The 17,757-nt window shown below is 47.3% G+C and overlaps 1 pseudogene; it reads right to left on the reverse strand.

The window, feature by feature from the left end:
- LOC123038784 (probable amidase At4g34880) overlaps nt 1-17,757 on the reverse strand; it is a 62,045-nt pseudogene that overhangs the window by 23,942 nt on the left and 20,346 nt on the right.

The raw sequence follows: 17,757 nt of genomic DNA on the forward strand, positions 1-17,757 counted from the left end.
CAAACTCAAGTACCTTGTCCATTTCCAGGATTGGGTCAAAGCAGTCGTACTCCGCAGATCAAATTGCTAATCTAGCTTTTGATTCTATTCTACCCTGAAGTATTACCATCTTATGTCAAGAATGTCATGGGAATTGCACACCATCTTATGAATTCTTGATACCGTGATATTTCTCGCCATCATTATTCATTTCTCGGTCCCCGTGTTGTTGCAACCGGAATGCCGACAGGTGAACTATGATGCGTGAAATCAATACTCCGAGCAACTCGTTGCTTGGTAGTAAATGGACAATATTCTCATTCTTAGCGTGTTGGTTATTGAATCATCGTCCTAAGATAGATCGTGCTACCTAGTCCTTATTTCCGGTGCACCTCTTGATCAATGAGTTAGGGCTATGCCAATCCCTTGGTTATTTGATCATATCGTCTTGCCCTGAAAAGCAAGATTGTTCTCGAGCTTAGTAACATATCGGTGGTTCGTGATTTTCTGAATATCTTCTCGGAAGTATCACCAGGTCGTCACTTGACCGCTATGTTGAGTTCGTGAGCAAGTTGGTTGCTTGTAACCACCCCTTCTCCAAGAATCCGTGTTGGGTACCCCTGAGCTAGTTGGTTAAGCTGAACAACAACTTGGAGAGTTGGAAGATAAAAGCTTGTCCGACTTAGTTCATTTCCAAAGGGATATCCTTGTGCGTGTGTGTTGAAGAAAGATGATATCTCCATCGATTGGTCCTCGTGATCAGTTTGTTGGATCTATTACCTTGTTAAATCTTTGATTTGAGTATGGGCTATCATCAAATCAAATCAGAACCAACGGTATTCATAATGTTGTCTTACTCGCGGTTGTCCCTCAGGCATACACCATTATATCTTTTGGTCTGACCAATGCTATCACCGTGTTCACATGATGGCGGAAGTCCAGTGATATAGAAATTTCGATGAGTTGCTGTTGAGCCCATCAGCAGCATTTTGTCTCCCCCATTACTCATGTTGAACATCAACCTAGTGTTGGAAACTTTTATAAGCATTATCTTCATGTTCCATCCGTGAAGAATATGTTGGATGAAAGAAGTGACTTTCTCTGATTCACGTGCATCTGGTGCAAGTTGCCGCCGTAAGTTCGAGAAAGATTGTTTTGTTTCCTTTGGTACCATCCCAAGTCAGTCATGCATGTGCTAGGTATACTATGGTTTGGTAGATTAATTACCTCCACTCCACCGGTATTCCGTAGCACACCAAGCCACTAACTGATTTGTTCAAGGACAAGAAGTTCCTTCATAAGAGCTAATCATGACTTATGTTAGGACTTCGTTATCCTCGATGATGGTTCCCCACCTGAACTCGGTAGTGTTTTATTTATAAGACTACTACGTGGTCATGCTTGCTTTGGACAGCGTGTTCACAGGTTTGTAGCAGAACCAGCTCATGTTTTGGAGCTTGCTATTGTAATTCATTTCTTGAGAATCTCGCAACATCGTCTTGTCGATTTGTGTTGCAAAATTTCTTTTCCAGACATGATGTCTGAAATGTCCTGTTCCCGACCAGATCTGAATCTCAGGCAGATATGATGGTTGGAACTATTCTAAGATATATGATGTAGGTCCCGACAAGGTTGATGTTGGCCGACACACCTAGCCGAAGATCTATTATTGTAGCATCTTAACTGAGCAAGTTGACCATTCTCTCCATAAGGATGTCGTGCGACTTATTTTAGAAGTTGTTCCTTATGGATTCTTTGTTCTCCCGAAGTCAGACCTTTACTTGATGTTCCAGATACCGACTGGTATTGGGTTAAACTGGTACATCAAGGAGAACATTAGAAGCGGAGTGCTAAATGTCTCTCGGTCGATCATCCAGATTTTGTCCCCTTGGCCCCGCTAAGGTGAAATCTGAGAAGGTTATCTTCCTTTGCATCTGCATCGTCCATCGCTGTTCATCATGGTAGTATGTTGTGTTGCCAGGATCATTGACACGGATGTTGGTAAAACCTTGATGAATATGGAAATGCTCAAGTTCTTGAGAGAACGCTCAGACACTAGGTTATATCTTCGGTATCGGTCGGATTGTGCCTTCCATTTGCCGATTGTTCTATACCCATAGTTCCATTCCAAAATCGAGTATGCCATTTCTTTGAATTCCTTCAAACCATCATTTGAGAATTGCCTTAGTCTAGTATGGAGAGTTTCAATGATCTGTTCCGATAGAGTTTCTTTCCGACATCATCGAGTTGGATGAAGACTTCGCAAGCAAAGACGTCAAGATCAATTTGGGTCAACAAATCAACAACTTCGAGAAGGGCAAATCGATCATGAAGATTGTGATAGTTTTGTGACCCCCCTTTCCTCTTACCTCACGTCTTGAATCTCGGGGCGAGATTCTTGTTTAGTGGGGGTGAGTTGTCACATCCCTAGTCCTGGTATGCAGTAGGCTAGCCCTTCATGTGTGCATCATGTTTAACTTTTGAAATGAACTTGAAATGGGGGATGTTCAAACCCTAGCATAAAAAGGAATCCACCAGGTTCAACTAAAATATTTTTCAGTGAACCCAAATGGCCTTCAAAAATGTTCATCATTTTTGGAAAATGCTGGAAACAGCAACCAGAGGTGATGCACATTTTTGCATGACATTTTGGATTGTTGAATTAACACATATTGTATTTTGAATTGGAGCTAATAAATACTATAAATACTTTATTGCTTCAATAATTCTGATTTTGTTGAGGGGCTTTGGAATAGTCCTTTTAGTCCCTGCAAAATTTATCAGAAGCAACAAAATTAGTTTGGTTCAAAAACCAAATTAAAACAAATGTCAGAAATAGAAAACAGAAACAAAATAGAGTAAGGAGAAACTCACCTGGCCTCACCCACCAAAGCCCACCTGGCCGGCCCAGTTGGCCCAGCCCACCACCCTACCCTGCCAGTCGTCTCCTAGCTTATGCCAGGAGGACGACGCTGTGTCGACGCGCGTGCAACCGAGCTCCACGTCCTGCTTCCACCTCCTGCCTCCCTGCTGGCCTCCCCGACGCGTCTGGACGACGCCACGCGCCACCCCGGTCCCTCTCTCCCACTCCCTTGCCCTTTCCCCGCCTCTGCTCTCTCTCTGCAGCGCGCCCGAACACCCCGCTGCACGCCGACAAGCACCGCCGCAGCCACGACCATCCCCTAGCCCAACCACCGTGACCAATAGCCCCGCAAGGGCTCGAAGCATCTCCTCGACGAGCCACGCAATCCGGGTTTCACCGCAACACCGCCAACGATGCCTTCTTCAACCTCAGGACCGCCGGGCATCTCTGTCAAATTCGTCGGCTCCGGACTGTCCCCGACCTCGCCGAGCGTCCCCTCGTCATCGCTGTGAGCCCCCAGTCGCTTCCCCCGTAATCCCGTCGTCAATACCCTCCTCTTACCCCCGATAGCCAACGCGGCTGAGAGCTCCCGCCGCCGGCCATCTTCACCACCGTGGCTAGAGCAACCACACGTCACACCTGAGAACATAGGCGTGCTCAGTGCCTTCCTAGGAGGCCGCAGACCACACCAGCTCGATCTGAGACGCGCTGTAGCGCCTAACCCGTTGATGCCCGAACTCCGGCCGCCGCCACGAGCTCGCTTCCGGCGAACTCCGGCCACCCCGCGCCCTCCCGTTGCTTTCTCTGGATGCACGCGGGCACGGGCTACTTTCTGCTTCCCTCGGCGCGTAGATCCATCGCCTCTGGCACAACTCCGGCGAACCCCCACCGTCGGCTGTGGTCGTCGCCGGCTAATCTCCGGCCAGCTGACGTGGCCTAATTAGTTTAGGCACTAACAACTCCACCTATCACTGACATGTGGGCCCCGCCCGGCTAACCAAGTTAGTTAGGGTTAATTTTAATTAGGTTAGTTAGTCCAGACACTGACACACGGGACCCACTGGTCAGTTTGACCTGGCCAGCCCTGTTGACTCTGCTGAGGTCAGCATGACGCCATGCTGATGCAATAAATATTTTCTGGATTTATTTTTATACAGGAAATTCCAGAAAATAGTATAAACTTCTAAAAATCATATAAATTCAACCGTAGCTCAGAATGAGATAAATTATATATGAAAAATGATCAGAAAACTCCAATCTATCCATCTGTACTGTTTTCATGCATGTTAGAACAACTTATAGTTGCTGAACTGGGCAAAACAAATAATGGCATTTGAATATCCACATATGGAGTTTGAATTTGAACCTAGGGTTCAAACCAACTTCATTTAACTTGTTGCTAGCAGCATTAGCTCAAACTACAGCATATTGCCATGTCACATTGATGCATTGCATTGATTGTGTTTTCTCTGTGTTGCCGGTATTTGTCCCCTCTCGATAGGCTTGGTTTCGACAATGAGTTCGATGACACCGATGAAGAAACTATATTATCTTCAGAATTGCCAGGCAAGCAAAACCCCCTTGTTCATTCCGATATAATCCTACTCTCTCGCTCCTGCTCTCTTTTACTGCATTAGGACAACAACGATTCATCTGTTACTTGCTGCGGTAGCTGAACCCCTTTATCCTCTGCATGACCTGTCATTGCCACAGTAAATAGATGAAACCCACTAGCATGAGTAGGAGTTGTTTGAGCCCTGATGTGCCTACTCATTCATGCTTGTTTGTCATGCCTGCTATTGCTTAGAGTTGTGTCAGGTCTGATTCATCGGGAATGAATCGGAGGTGTGTAAACATGTCCTACTGTTGAGAGCTAAGTGTGTGAACACGATTTGGTAAAGGTAGCGGTGAGAGGCCATGTAGGAGTACATGGTGGGTTGTCTCATTGCAGCCGTCCTCAGGAACTAAGTTCTGTGTTTGTGATCCATGAACAGTTACTACCACACATTGGGTTCCGGTAACTCGACCCCTCTCAGCTTATTAATCAACTTGATCTCTGTCCAGGAGTTGCAACTAGTTTCTGGTGTTTGTAGGTAGTGTTAGTAGTCTACCAGGTGGCACCCGGTACAGGTGGGCTTGGGACATACTAGGCACAGTGGCACGGTGTACCAAGTGGCACCCGGATGGTGGGCTTGGGAACCCTGCTCACATCGTTTGGGGCCGTGAGTGACACCCCGGCCGATCTCTTTGCGGATGGAACCCGAATAGGCGATAAACCTGGACGAGAGACTTGTGTGGTTAGTCATGTCGTGGCCGACTCCCTCGCCCGGCTTCCGCTTGAAGGTTGCCGAGGTACATGACGTGTACAGGGCGATAAGTGGCGAGAGCGTGTGTGAAGAAGTACACCCCTGCAGGGTTATCATTATCTATTCGAATAGCCGGATTCCTCGGATATGGAAACTTGGACCCCTTGCATAGTTCATAGACAAGTGAAAGTGGATACTCTAAAATACGCAAGATAAGCGTGAGTGCTATGGATGGCGTTCTCGTAGGGAGACGGGAGCGGATCCATAGTGGAGTATTGATATGGTGAATATGTGGACTCGTGTGCGCCACCTCAAAAGAGTTACTTGCAGTCGTAGTTTAGGATAGCCACCGAGTCAAAGCTGGCTTGCTGCAGTTAAACCCCACCATCCCTTTGTTGGTAATGATGCATATGTAGCTAGATCTGATGTAAGTTTTGCTGGGTACATTTGTACTCACGTTTGCCTATTTTATGTTTTTGTAGAGAGACTTCAGTCTCGCTAGTAGTTCCGCTTGGACTTCGACATTTAGCTTGTTACCTCAGCTACGATCTTGTGCCCTCGGCAGGATCTAGTAGATAGTCAGGCTTCTCAGCCTTTTTCATTTGTAGTTGTCTGTACTCAGACATGTTAAGCTTCCGCATGTGCTCTGACTTGTATGCTCTGAATGTTGGGTCATGAGACCCATGTTTGTAATATCTCGCTCCTCGGAGGCTATTGAATAAATACTTGAGTCGTAGAGTCATGTTGTGATGCCATGTTGTATTTGCACATATCGAGTATATTGTGTGTATGTTTTTGAAATGCTTGGTATGTGTGGGATCTGTCTATCTAGTTGTTTATCCTTAGTAGCCCCTCTTACCGGAAAATGTCTCCTAGTGTTTCCACCGAGCCATGGTAGCTTGCTACTGCTCCGGAACACTTAGGCTGGCCGGCATGTGTCCTTCTTCGTTCCTGTGTCTGTCCCTTCGGGGAAATGTCACGCGATGAATACCGGAGTCCTGTTAGCCCGCTACAGCCCGGTTCGTCGGAGTCCTGTTAGCCCAGTGCTACAGCCTGGATTCACTCGCTGATGACCGACACGTTCGATGCTGGGTCATGGATGCCTGTTCCTATAAGTTTGTGCCACTTTGGGTTTACGACTAGCCATGTCAGCCCGGGCTCCTTATCATATGGATGCTAGCGACACTATCATATACGTGTGCCAAAAGGCGCAAACGGTCCCGGGCAAAGGTAAGGCGACACCCGTGGGGATACCATGCGTGAGGCCGCAAAGTGATATGAGGTGTTACATGCTAGATCGATGTGGCATTGAGTCGGGGTCCTGACACATAGTGAGTGAGGAGTTGGGGTTGGAAGTCCCCGTTGCAGGCACAATGGGGTACATCGACCCTAACTACTACTACCATCACACATCTCTTCTGAAGCCAAGGAGCAACGTGTACAACCTGGCCGTGGTGATGCTCGAGGATCTGACAGTTAAAAAGGCATACTCCCAAAGGGAGGAGGAGCTGGATGTGAACGCAGGTTTGGCATCCTTGACGCTCCCCGTTATGGAGGCCAGTAGTTTTTAAGAATTGCTGGATAGGCGACCGGTGCCGGAACCGACCCCAGGCACTGGAGCATGTCGGACAGACTGCACAGTGCTGTGCGAAGTTGAATGGGAAGGACCGTCCGGCCATATCAGACATCGTGGCCAACATGAAGAAGGCTCATGAGTTGATCTGCAGAGACGACCCAGGTTCAGTTGATGAGTCGGCGCCACATGCCAGCAGCGTGCCGTCGATAGGCTCCCAATCCCAGCTGGTACGCTACAAACTAAATTGATTAAACTCAATTTGCATTAGTAAATTCAATCATGTTCGTAGATTGATGAAAGGGCCAGGCTCACTAGTCATTTTGTGTTCTCTTGTTTAAATAGGAATATGGTGTGTTAGAGGAGGGCTTTGACACCAACCTTTGAAGTTCAAGGCGTCCTCTGGCATTACAACGGAGCAAGCTTCACGTCTGGCCATATCATACATTGTGGCTAACCTGGAGATGGCTCATGAGGGTCTGCAGAGATGAGCCAAGTTCGGTTGATGAGTCAGCACCACATGTCAGCAGCGTGCCGTCGATAGGCTCCCAATCCCAACTGGTATGCTACAAACTGATTGAACTCTCTTTGCGTTAGTAAATTGATGAATCATGTTCGTACACTGATGACCACTCATTTTGTGTTCTCTTCTTTTAATTAGGTGCTCCAATCACCCGATCAGCAGCCTATTACGTCACATGGGTAATGCCGGCTCCTGCTAATCTATCGCAAAGTTCTTCCCTAGCCCGAGCTCCACTGCGCCCACTATCATCACCATCTGTTCAGTTCGGATGTGTGCAATGGCTGGAGGCAGAGTCAGACTATTAGCAGAACCAGTTTTCGTTATGCGTTATCTCTTCTCTCTCCATCACTTCGCTGGAGGAACATGTTTCTCTCTCTCTCATGGGCACTCTCTCTCTGTCACTTTGCTTTCTGCATGCATGTCAGACTTCTTCCGAAGACAGGAAACGGGAGGAGAGAGAGACCGCGTTGGGCATGTATGTCAAGAGAATATCTAATGCTCACCTAGATTAGGTGCTACCATGCTCCAATCTCACAAAACTCAATTTTTTAAATATCAAAAAAATTTGAATTTTTGTGTGGATGTTGACAAGATAAGTGTGTACGACCCCTTCAAATTTTAATTCCGTCACTTTGCTGGAGGAACATGTTTCTCTCTCTCACGGGCACTCTCTCTCTCTGTCACTTCGCTTTCTGCAGGTCTTCCAAAGACAGGAAACAGGAGGAGACAGAGACCGTGTTGGGCATGTATGTCAAGAGAATATCTAGTGCTCACCTAGATTAGGTGCCACCATGCTCCAATCTCACAAAACTCAATTTTTGAAATATCAAAAAATTCTGAATTTTTGTGTGGTTCCATCACTTCGCTAGAGGAACATGTTTCTCTCTCTCTCTCTCTCTCTCTCTCTCTCTCTCTCTCTCTCTCTCTCTCTCTGGCGCTCTCTCTCTGTCACTTCGCTTTCTGCATGCATGTCAGACTTCTTCCAAAGACAGGAAACGGGAGGAGAGATAGACCGCGTTGGGCATGTATGTCAAGAGAATATGTAGTGGTCACCTATATTAGGTGCTACCATGCTCCAATCTAACAAAACTCAATTTTTGAAATATCAAAAAATTCTGAATTTTTGTGTGGATGTTCACAAAATAAGTGTGTCCAACCCCTTCAAATTTCAATTCCATCACTTCGCTAGAGGAACATGTTTCTCTCTCTCACGGGCGTTCTCTCTCTGTCATTTCGCTTTCTGCAGGCATGTCAGACTTCTTCCAAAGACAGGAAACGGGAGGAGAAAAGACCGCGTTGGGCATGTATGTCAAGAGAATATCTAGTGCTCACCTAGATTAGATGCTACCATGCTCCAATCAAACAAAACTAAAATTTTGAAATATCAAAAAATTCTGAATTTTTGTGTGGATGTTCACAAGATAAGTGTGAACAACCCCTTCAAATTTCAGTTCCATCACTTCGCTGGAGGAAAATGTTTCTCTCGCTCTCACGGGCGCTCTCTCTGTCACTTTGCTTTCTGCATGCATGTCAGACTTCTACCAAAGACAGGAAACGGGAGGAGAGAGAGACCGCGTTGGGCATGTATCTAAACAGAATATCTAGTGCTCACCTAGATTAGGTGCTACCATGCTCCAATCTCACAAACTCAATTTTTGAAATATCAAAAAATTCTGAATTTTTGTGTGGATGTTCACAAGATAAGTGTGTACAACCCTTTCAAATTTCAATTCCGTCACTTTGCTGGAGGAACATGTTTCTCTCTCTCTCAGGGGCGCTCTCTCTCTATCACTTCGCTTTCTGCATGCATGTCAGACTTCTTCCAAAGACAGGAAACAGTAGGAGAGAGAGACCGCGTTGGGCATGTATGTCAAGAGAATATCTAGTGCTCACCTAGATTAGGTGATACCATGCTCCAATCTAACAAAACTAATTTTTTGAAATATCAAAAAATTCTGAATGTTTGTGTGGACGGTGTCCTCCTCTAGCGCGTCGCCGGTGTCCCGCAACCCCGGCTGGACGAGCAACGCATCGCGCCCCTCCTCTGTGCACCTCTTCTTCCCTCTGCCCCCCTCATTCCCTTCTCTCTTATCTCTTGCGTCACCGTCGTGGCTCTGTTCCAGCACCGCCGCATGCCCCTCAACCCTAGCTGGCGTCCCTGCCGATGGACGGACCAGATCAGGTCACCTGTTGCCCGCCATGGCTGCCCCTTGGCTATCTGCAGCCGCCACCGGAAGCCCACCGCCGGCCGGGCGGATGCGGAGACGAGGAAGAGATGGACATGAGTGAGCCGTCGAGCGACTGGAGCTTCTTCTTCAACAAGGCCAGCGTGCTGGCCGGCAGTCGCCACCTGCGTGCGCGGGTGCGGCCGCCAAGAGAACGCGTGATGCGTGTGAACGCGCTAGGTCCAGGGGATCAAAGGAGATGTATGCCATCCACCCCGCTTCCTCCTTGTCGCGGATCCAGCAGCGCAGAGGAGAGGTGCACCACCACCCTGTCTCCTCCTCGTCGTGGATCCAGGAGCTCACCGCCGCCCAGACCGAGCTCTGATAGCCGCCACGCCCTGCTGCCGTTTTTGCCTGAATCCACGCTGTGGTGCGCGCTAGAGGAGGACCAGGTGGTGGCTCGAGGATGGGCCGAGGCTCGTGGCCGACGATGACAGTGCGCTGCTAGCCCTTGGGACATGGCCGACGCTTGCGGAAACATCTCCTGCGCTGTCGCGGGGCTCGTTGGCCGGTGTGTCCACCCGCTGCTGCGCGTTAGGAAAGAGCTGTTGCCTAGGGGAGAGGGTTGATTGCTTTCTTTTTTTATGATCTAGGGGGTTGTATGTCAATTTGTTCCCAAATCTACGTCTTACAACCTGGGCCTACTTGTCAGAAAGTGATCAAACGGTCCAAATACTTCGATCAGTGTTTTTTGCAAAAGGATTACAAAAAGCACTTTGATTTTTACAAAAAAATAATGACCTCGTGATTTTCTGCAAATGATGCCCCAAATATGGTGGTTTTATGCAATTAACTCCCTGCCAACCAGGTGGAGAAAGGAGCCGGAAGAGCCGGAGAGGTTGATCGTCTATGAGTACATTGAGAATGGCACGCTCTTTGACCACCTCCAGTTTGATCATGGCTCCTCCACGATGTCGCCAGTGATGGTGTCTTGGAAGATGTGCATCGATGTGCTCCTTGGCGTGTTGCATGTCATCGAGCACACGCACTGTCATGCCCATCCGCCAATTATCCACCGATACATAAAGTCAGCTAACATCGTTTTCGATGCTAGTTGGGTGCCGCGTGTCGGAAACTTTGGTTTGTCGGTCACGTGGGACATGAGAGTGACGAGGAGGGGATGGAGTGCGTTGCTGCAGGAACATTTGGGTACCTTGACCCTCAGTACCATGCAACATTCCTTCTGAAACCGGCAAGCGTTGTGTACAGCTTGACGTGGTGATGCTAAAGATTCTGACAGGAAAAAAGGCAGTTTTCTACAGTCCCCTTCGTCCCATAATATAAGAGCGTTTTTTATACTAGTGTAGTATCAAAAACGCTCTTATATTATGGGACAGAGGGATTACTATTTGACAATATTCGCACTCCCATCATCCAGGCTGGTAATCTTAGAGAGTTGTTGGACACAGGCGCTGCAAGCGCAGAAGCATGTGGCGCGAACTGCACGACATTGCGTGAAGTTGAGCAGCAAAGACCGGCCAACCATATCATACATTGTTGCCAAGCTGGAGATGGCATATGAGTTGATATGCAGAGACGAGTCAGGTTCCGTTGACGAGCTACCAGACTCACCATGTGGCATTAACGTATCATCAGCAGGCTCCCAGTCTGATCTGGTACATTACAAACTAATTGAACTATTTTCGCAATGATGCATTCAAAATCATGTAACAACGAAGAAGGGCTCACTGCTCATTTTGTGGTCTCTTGCTTAATTAGGAACCTGAGGCGTTGGAGGATGGGCCTTGACCCACCAATCGCCCAAGGGAAAGAACAGAACGCTCGGGCTCGATGAAGGGGTTTATATAGGATGACCTTTAGTACCGGTTGGTTATACGAACCGGGACTAAAGGTGCATCTCTAGTCCCGGTTCGTATAACCAACCGGTACTAAAGGTGCTGGTTGGGCCCAAGCCTGACACAAGCCTGCCACCACGTCTTTTGTATCGGTTCGTGGCACGAACCGGTACTAAAGGTTCGCCACGAACCGGTACTAATGATCGCCGCCCAGCTAGCCGTTGGAACCGGCACTAATGAGCAGATTAGTGCCGGTTCAGTTACAAACCAGGACTAATGTGCTTCACATTAGGCCTTTTTTCTACTAGTGCGTGTAGGTAGCAGGAGCATACGACCCTCATCGGCCAGCACTCCCCTTGTGTCCCTCTTGTCTCCTCTGCTAGATCTGAGTGGTCGCGGTCGACCCGTGCGCCTTGGCTATGGCCGCTGACCTGGACATGGATAAGGCCGTGGCCATGGCAGGCGCGAGGCCAGAGCTGCCGTTGGCCTCTTCATCCTCACCGTTGGCTAGGCGTTGGCAGAATTCCTCCTCGACACACGCCATGGCAACCTGCAGTGCTGCTTCGACGTGCGGGTCGTCCTTGCAGAGGCTGGTGACCACTGGTCCCGGCGAAAATGCGGAGGAGAGTGCTGCATCGGAGAAAAAATTGGCGCTTCCTCTTGCACCCATCAACAGTGGTGCGGTGGCAACTACAGCCGATACAGAGCATTCAGAGTCACCCATCGCCAATGATCCGGGAGATGGTTCACCGTCTGAGCAAGAATTGGCGAAAGCCACTGTGACGGAGACAAATGCAGAGGATTCTGACCGGGGCGACGAAATTACATAGGCTGAGGAGCGACTGTCCAAACAAGAGGATTCTGACCGGGGCAACGAAATTACAGAGGCCGACGAGCGACTGTCCAAAGCAGAGCATGACACCGGTCTGGGAGAAGCTTCATTGTCTGAGCCGAAAGAACTTCCTCTTGCTACCATCGCAGCGGATCAGGCTGAGCAGCAAGGAGAATTGCAGAAAGCAGAGCAGATGGTGCCCGTTCCACTTACCACCACCAGCGCTTTCAATGGGAGACACAGCCAAGAAATCTCGGAGGCGGATGACCAACTGTCCAAACCACAGGATGACACAGACCTTGGTCCAACCGCTAAAACAGAGGATCCGAAACTGCTTTTGAAAGTTGTCGGCTCCGAGGACGCGGCTCTTCAATGGAGCTTTGTCAGAAAAATATATGGTATAGTCTCGTAGCAATTCCTCATCATCAGTGTCGTCGCCTGGCCGGCCAATGGGATCAACATCATGCTGTTCAGGCCTTGCTACGAGCTTGTGCGCTAGATAACATGGCTCACCTGCGCGACTCTCCTCATGTTACCCTTCGTGCTCGCCTTGGAGTTGACAAAATTCAGAAGAAGACGGATCGTCAACATCCTTTCGCTGTGTGCCTTTACGGTCTCAAACACACTAAGCAACCTTGTGAAGTCACAGGTGTTTTCAGGTATGGTACAGTGATCCAATCATCTAGTACTTTTTTGTATTTGAATTAAACCAAGCATTTATGTTATTGGGGTGAAGCCTCCATTTCAATCGACCGATAACCAAATTTAATAACGGCCACTAGATAGGGGGACCAGCAGGGCCTTTACCCCCCTAACAGGACGGAGACAGGGGGGCCCTGGCCCCCCTTTTTGAATAATTTGATTTGAATTGCTTACCATATGTGTCACATGGTGGCCCTGCTTTCTGCAATTTTCCTTGTTGCTCAGCCTGATCCATTGTGATGGCTCAAACAATGAAGCTTCTCCCGGACCGGTATCATGCTCTACTTTGGACAGTCGCTCGTCGACCTCTGTAATTTCGTCGAGGAGTGGGGGCTGTTCTTCCCGGCGGCTTAGTTCGTCGCCTACGGCAGTTCAAGGTAAGAGACGATACATGGTGTGTCCCCGGCCGATACACCTTCACTGGATCTTCAATCTTGTCCTTACGGCCAGGTGGATACTGCGGCCCGCTTGGCTACGGATAGGGGAAAGAGCCCTCTCTCCGGCCAGGGTGTTCAAGCTCGTTGGTTCCTGTTTCGTCGTCGGCGACAGCAGTGATGCAGGTTTGCCGGTGATGCTGTTCGTGGCTAGATCGGAGACCTCTGTGTTGTTCCCTTCACATCCTATTTGCATGCGTATCAGCAACCAGTGAATACTGAATACAGATGTGTTCCTCAAAGAAAAAAAAATATGCATCTGTGTTCGTCGTCCACCGCTGTCCAGAACAAGGAGCTCCTCCCCTTGGTTCCATGCCTTTCTGTGGGGAGGAGCTGGTGACCTCCATCGCATTGTTGTGATTCTAGTCCAGAGCCTTCTTCAAGCTCCAGGATGTTTACACCCAAAGAATCAATCTGCGCCAGATGGAGAATCGACTGCATCCAAGCGCTTGCCAAGTCCTCAAACTCCAGAGCACATCGCGAACCAACAAAGATATCAATCCCTGGATCAGAATCCAATCACGAGACGGCGCCGTCTAATAACCCTGATTCATGCCCGCCTCTGCGCTACCACTGGCCCCGCTGTATCGCACTGTTCGTGCATGTATTCCCCCCGTACACGATTTTTCCACGCACTAGACCTGACACCTTCTGTCACATTTACCGCATCCCAAAATATCAATCAACGAACATGATATCAAGTGCATCTGGGACCGGGCACCAAAACTCCCATCTTATGTTGAACTACTTTGTCATGGTATATATGCATTTGTAAAAATGCCATGTATTCTTGATCATAGTATGGCTAGTGTGCATTTGAAAAAAAATGCCATATGTATATGCATTAGAAGGTAGTTCATCCTCTCTAGTTCATATCACGAGTATCCTGACTTTTTATCATTTGTGTCAGGAAGCAAAGTAGTTTATGTGTACTTTCACATGCTTTGATTAATTGTATTTGGTTGTATTTATCTTTGTTTATTAGGAGTTTTCTTAAATTTACAAAAAAATAGGATTGAACAAGGCATAAACGGGTAGTTTGATTTTTTTTTCCAAATCGTAATTTACACAGATTATTATTTGTGTGTAATTTGGTGTTTAAAATATGTAGTTGAGTGGTTTGCAACCATTCGGCCAAATATGTGTAATTGGGTAGTTCACACGTGATGAAACTTCACATTGCGTTTTGCGTGCAATTTTGGATTTTGATTTGTGTGATTGGGTTGTTTGGACATTTTGAAGCCTTGCTTTTGTGTAACTTCAGATGAAAATGTGCAATGGGTGGTTGAATATTTTAGGCCTAAAATTCCACATACTTATTTTTGTAGCAATTGTTTTTGTAGAAATGAAGCCAAAAAATTGTATAACGTCCGTACTTTTGGGTACGGAAATCCACACTTATACTAGCTATATTATTGGGGCCTAAAAATGCAGGCTGAAAATAAAAAGTACAACTATGAATCTTTCTACGTACAGTAGGTCCTAAAAAGAATAGAATGCGCCTATATGTTTACAACTTATATGAATTTGGATAGATGGATTTCGAAAGAATGAATTGTCAAATAAAATTTGTAAATTTTGAGATTTTGAGTTTTGTTCCAAAGTATCAACAGTAATTGTTAGACTCTGAACAAAATCTTGTGAACTTTCAACAAGTTCCTCTTCTTCTCGTCTTTTCTTTTTTTGCAGCATAAAGGGCTTGGGCTACATCCCCTGCCATGCTTAAGAAGTAAGAGCATCTACAGCCGAAAGCCACAAACGATCTCTCATATGCCCGCGGACGTGCCTAGTAAGTGACGGACATGAGAGAGAAGGAAAAACGTCACCCAACCGGACCCCTCATATCATCTCTATATGTCCGGCCTGTCCGCAAACCCTCATATCCATCTCAATATGGGGAGGATATGAGGGCTCGCGAACGCGCCCGGGCACGGCCGGTTAGTCCGCCACGTTGGACACGACCCCACCTCGGACCACCTTTTCTCTTTCTTTATTCATTCTTTTCTTTCTTTCTCTTCTTCTTCACAAATCACATGCACGCGACCAGACATATGGGGAAGAAAATGAGGAGTGTTGATGTGCGGACGAACAAATAGGTGCTCAAAACGAACACGCCCGGTAACTGGCGGGGCGCGTCCGCGGGTGTTTGAGGGGTCGAATTAGAGGTACGTGGGTGCAGATGCTCTAAGGCAGGGAAAGAGATGAAAAAAGGGAGGGAAGAGAAAGGCTTTGGCGGGTTGGGCGGTGGACCGCATGAGTATACCTACCCATCCATCGGGCTGGCCCGGGCCTAACAAAGCCGAGGCCGAAAACTTAGGCCCGACCGTCGGACCTAGGTTTTAGGCCCAAGCAAGCCCATCCTGACAGTGGAAAGTCCACCGGACCTCAGGCCTCGGGCCGGGCCCCTTACCTAGAACGCAAAGAAGCCAAGCCCAGGCCAGGCCCAACGTGTGCTTCGGGCGAATAACTCAGGCCCAGGCCCGGCCCACGGTCAAGACCGGGTCGGGTCGGGCCGGCTGGGCCAGGTATCCCATGGTCAGTATATGCGTGAGACTGTCGCTGCGCAGCGCAACAAAGAAAGGGAGAGAGAAGGCGAGACCGCGTGACCCTAGTCAGTCAGTCGTTGGTAGCCGTGTAGGAGCAGCAGCAGCACTATTCCGCGGAGTTCCAAGAAGCCACACCCGACCCGCAGACCATGGTCTCAACGACTTGACCCTCGAAGGGCGCTATCTCACTAGTGCAGAACCGGGCAATAGCACCGGTTCGTAAGGCCCTTTAGTGCCAGTTACATAACCGGCACTGAATTGTGGTCACTAAAGCCCCCCCCCCCTTTAGTACCGGTTCAGCACGAACCGGTGCTAAAGGGCAACCACGTGGCACGAGCCAGCTCCGGGGGCCTGGAGCCCTTTAGTACCGGTTGGTAACACCAACCGGTACTATAAGGTTTGGTGGGTTTTTAGTTTTATGATTTCTTTTTCATTTAATTTTGTGTTTCCATTTTAATTCTTTTTCGTTTGCTGGTATTTTACGATACTACACATTGTACACGTTATGCATATATATATATAAATAGAATTTCTTGTAGAACCAATCATCGAGTTCAACATGATTGTCATGATATTATAAGCGTTCATATATAACACCACAAAAGCAAATCACTTAAGTTCAAAACGAAGAACACGGATATGAAAGGACAAGTACTAATTAAGAGCAGCATGAAGAACTAGCTGAATCACTCCTGCTAGCTACTCTCTCTCTGGTAAAATAGCATAGAACATGTATAGCTCTCCTGATTGATCATACTGGAGCATGCCGATGAACCTGTCTCCTAATCGTGGGCTGCGCTTCTCATTGCTGCCCCCTAGTACTTCTCTGCGATCATTAGCAATTTTCCTCCAATCTTTCACTATTAAGCATTCATCGCTTCTAGAAATCCTGAATGCATTCATGTGCAATGCAGGATATCTTGGCCGTAAGCTAACAATTGACATCTGACCTTTAGTCTCGATCCCCTGAGGCACAACTGTCATCGGGAGTCCCTGTTGAAGAAACATCGTATAGTACTTAATTAATATACTTAGCAATGAAAGTTTAGCAAAAAAATATGTATGCAAAATATGCACTGAGGACAAATAGTAAATATCTTACCATCATTCCTAAATAGATGTGACCGTAGTTCAATACCATCACTATTGGTCGCACGTTTTGAGTACTAATATTTCTAAGTGCAGGAAGAAAATTTGTCTTGACAGTATGAAGATCCTCAAGCCATGAAACATAATGACTTATCTCCTCGCAGTTTAGTTCAGCTCCGGGACAGTAGTAGGTCCTGTCTACCAAGCGCCGGACATGTTTGGTTGAATGGAGATAAGCTGTCAATAGAAATTAGTTGTCAGTTATTTCTGAAATAAGCAATATCAAAGACAAAAATATAGTTGAGAAGAACTCACATAATGGTAGAACTGGAGGCGTCTGCACATCGACCCATATGTCTCTATTACCTTCAATATCATCTTCCGGACGAATATCAAAGGTGATAACCATACCAGGCTCAAATGCATAAACCTTGCATAGTGCTTGCCAAGTTTTGCATTCAAAATAGGTGTACGTGTGTGTATTGTATACTTTGACGTTGAAAGTATAACCATCATGCTCAGTTTTCAGGTAAGCTCTCTTTACCTCCATAGTTTCCATATCTTTGAAATATATCTTATCCAAGACAAAAATTCTTGCATGGCAGGGAATGCGCTAGTAGAATAGTGAAAATAAAAAATTATAAGTCAGGCAAATGAAGCATATATAAGCCATGCTTAATTACGAAAACAGACTTGTCATTGTGACTTACTGTATCAAATTCGAAAGTCTCATCCAGCTTGATGCTGAATCGCCTACCATCAACAAGGAAATTTCTGTCGCACTGGCCGCGCTGGTCTTCACAGTATTGGCACATAATGAAATTTTTTCCGTCGTCAGACGACATTTCCTATGTTCATATTAGGCGAAACATTAAACACTTACTAATTC

Source organism: Triticum aestivum, chromosome 2B (genome assembly GCF_018294505.1).
Source record: "Triticum aestivum cultivar Chinese Spring chromosome 2B, IWGSC CS RefSeq v2.1, whole genome shotgun sequence".
Classification (NCBI taxonomy): domain Eukaryota; kingdom Viridiplantae; phylum Streptophyta; class Magnoliopsida; order Poales; family Poaceae; genus Triticum; species Triticum aestivum.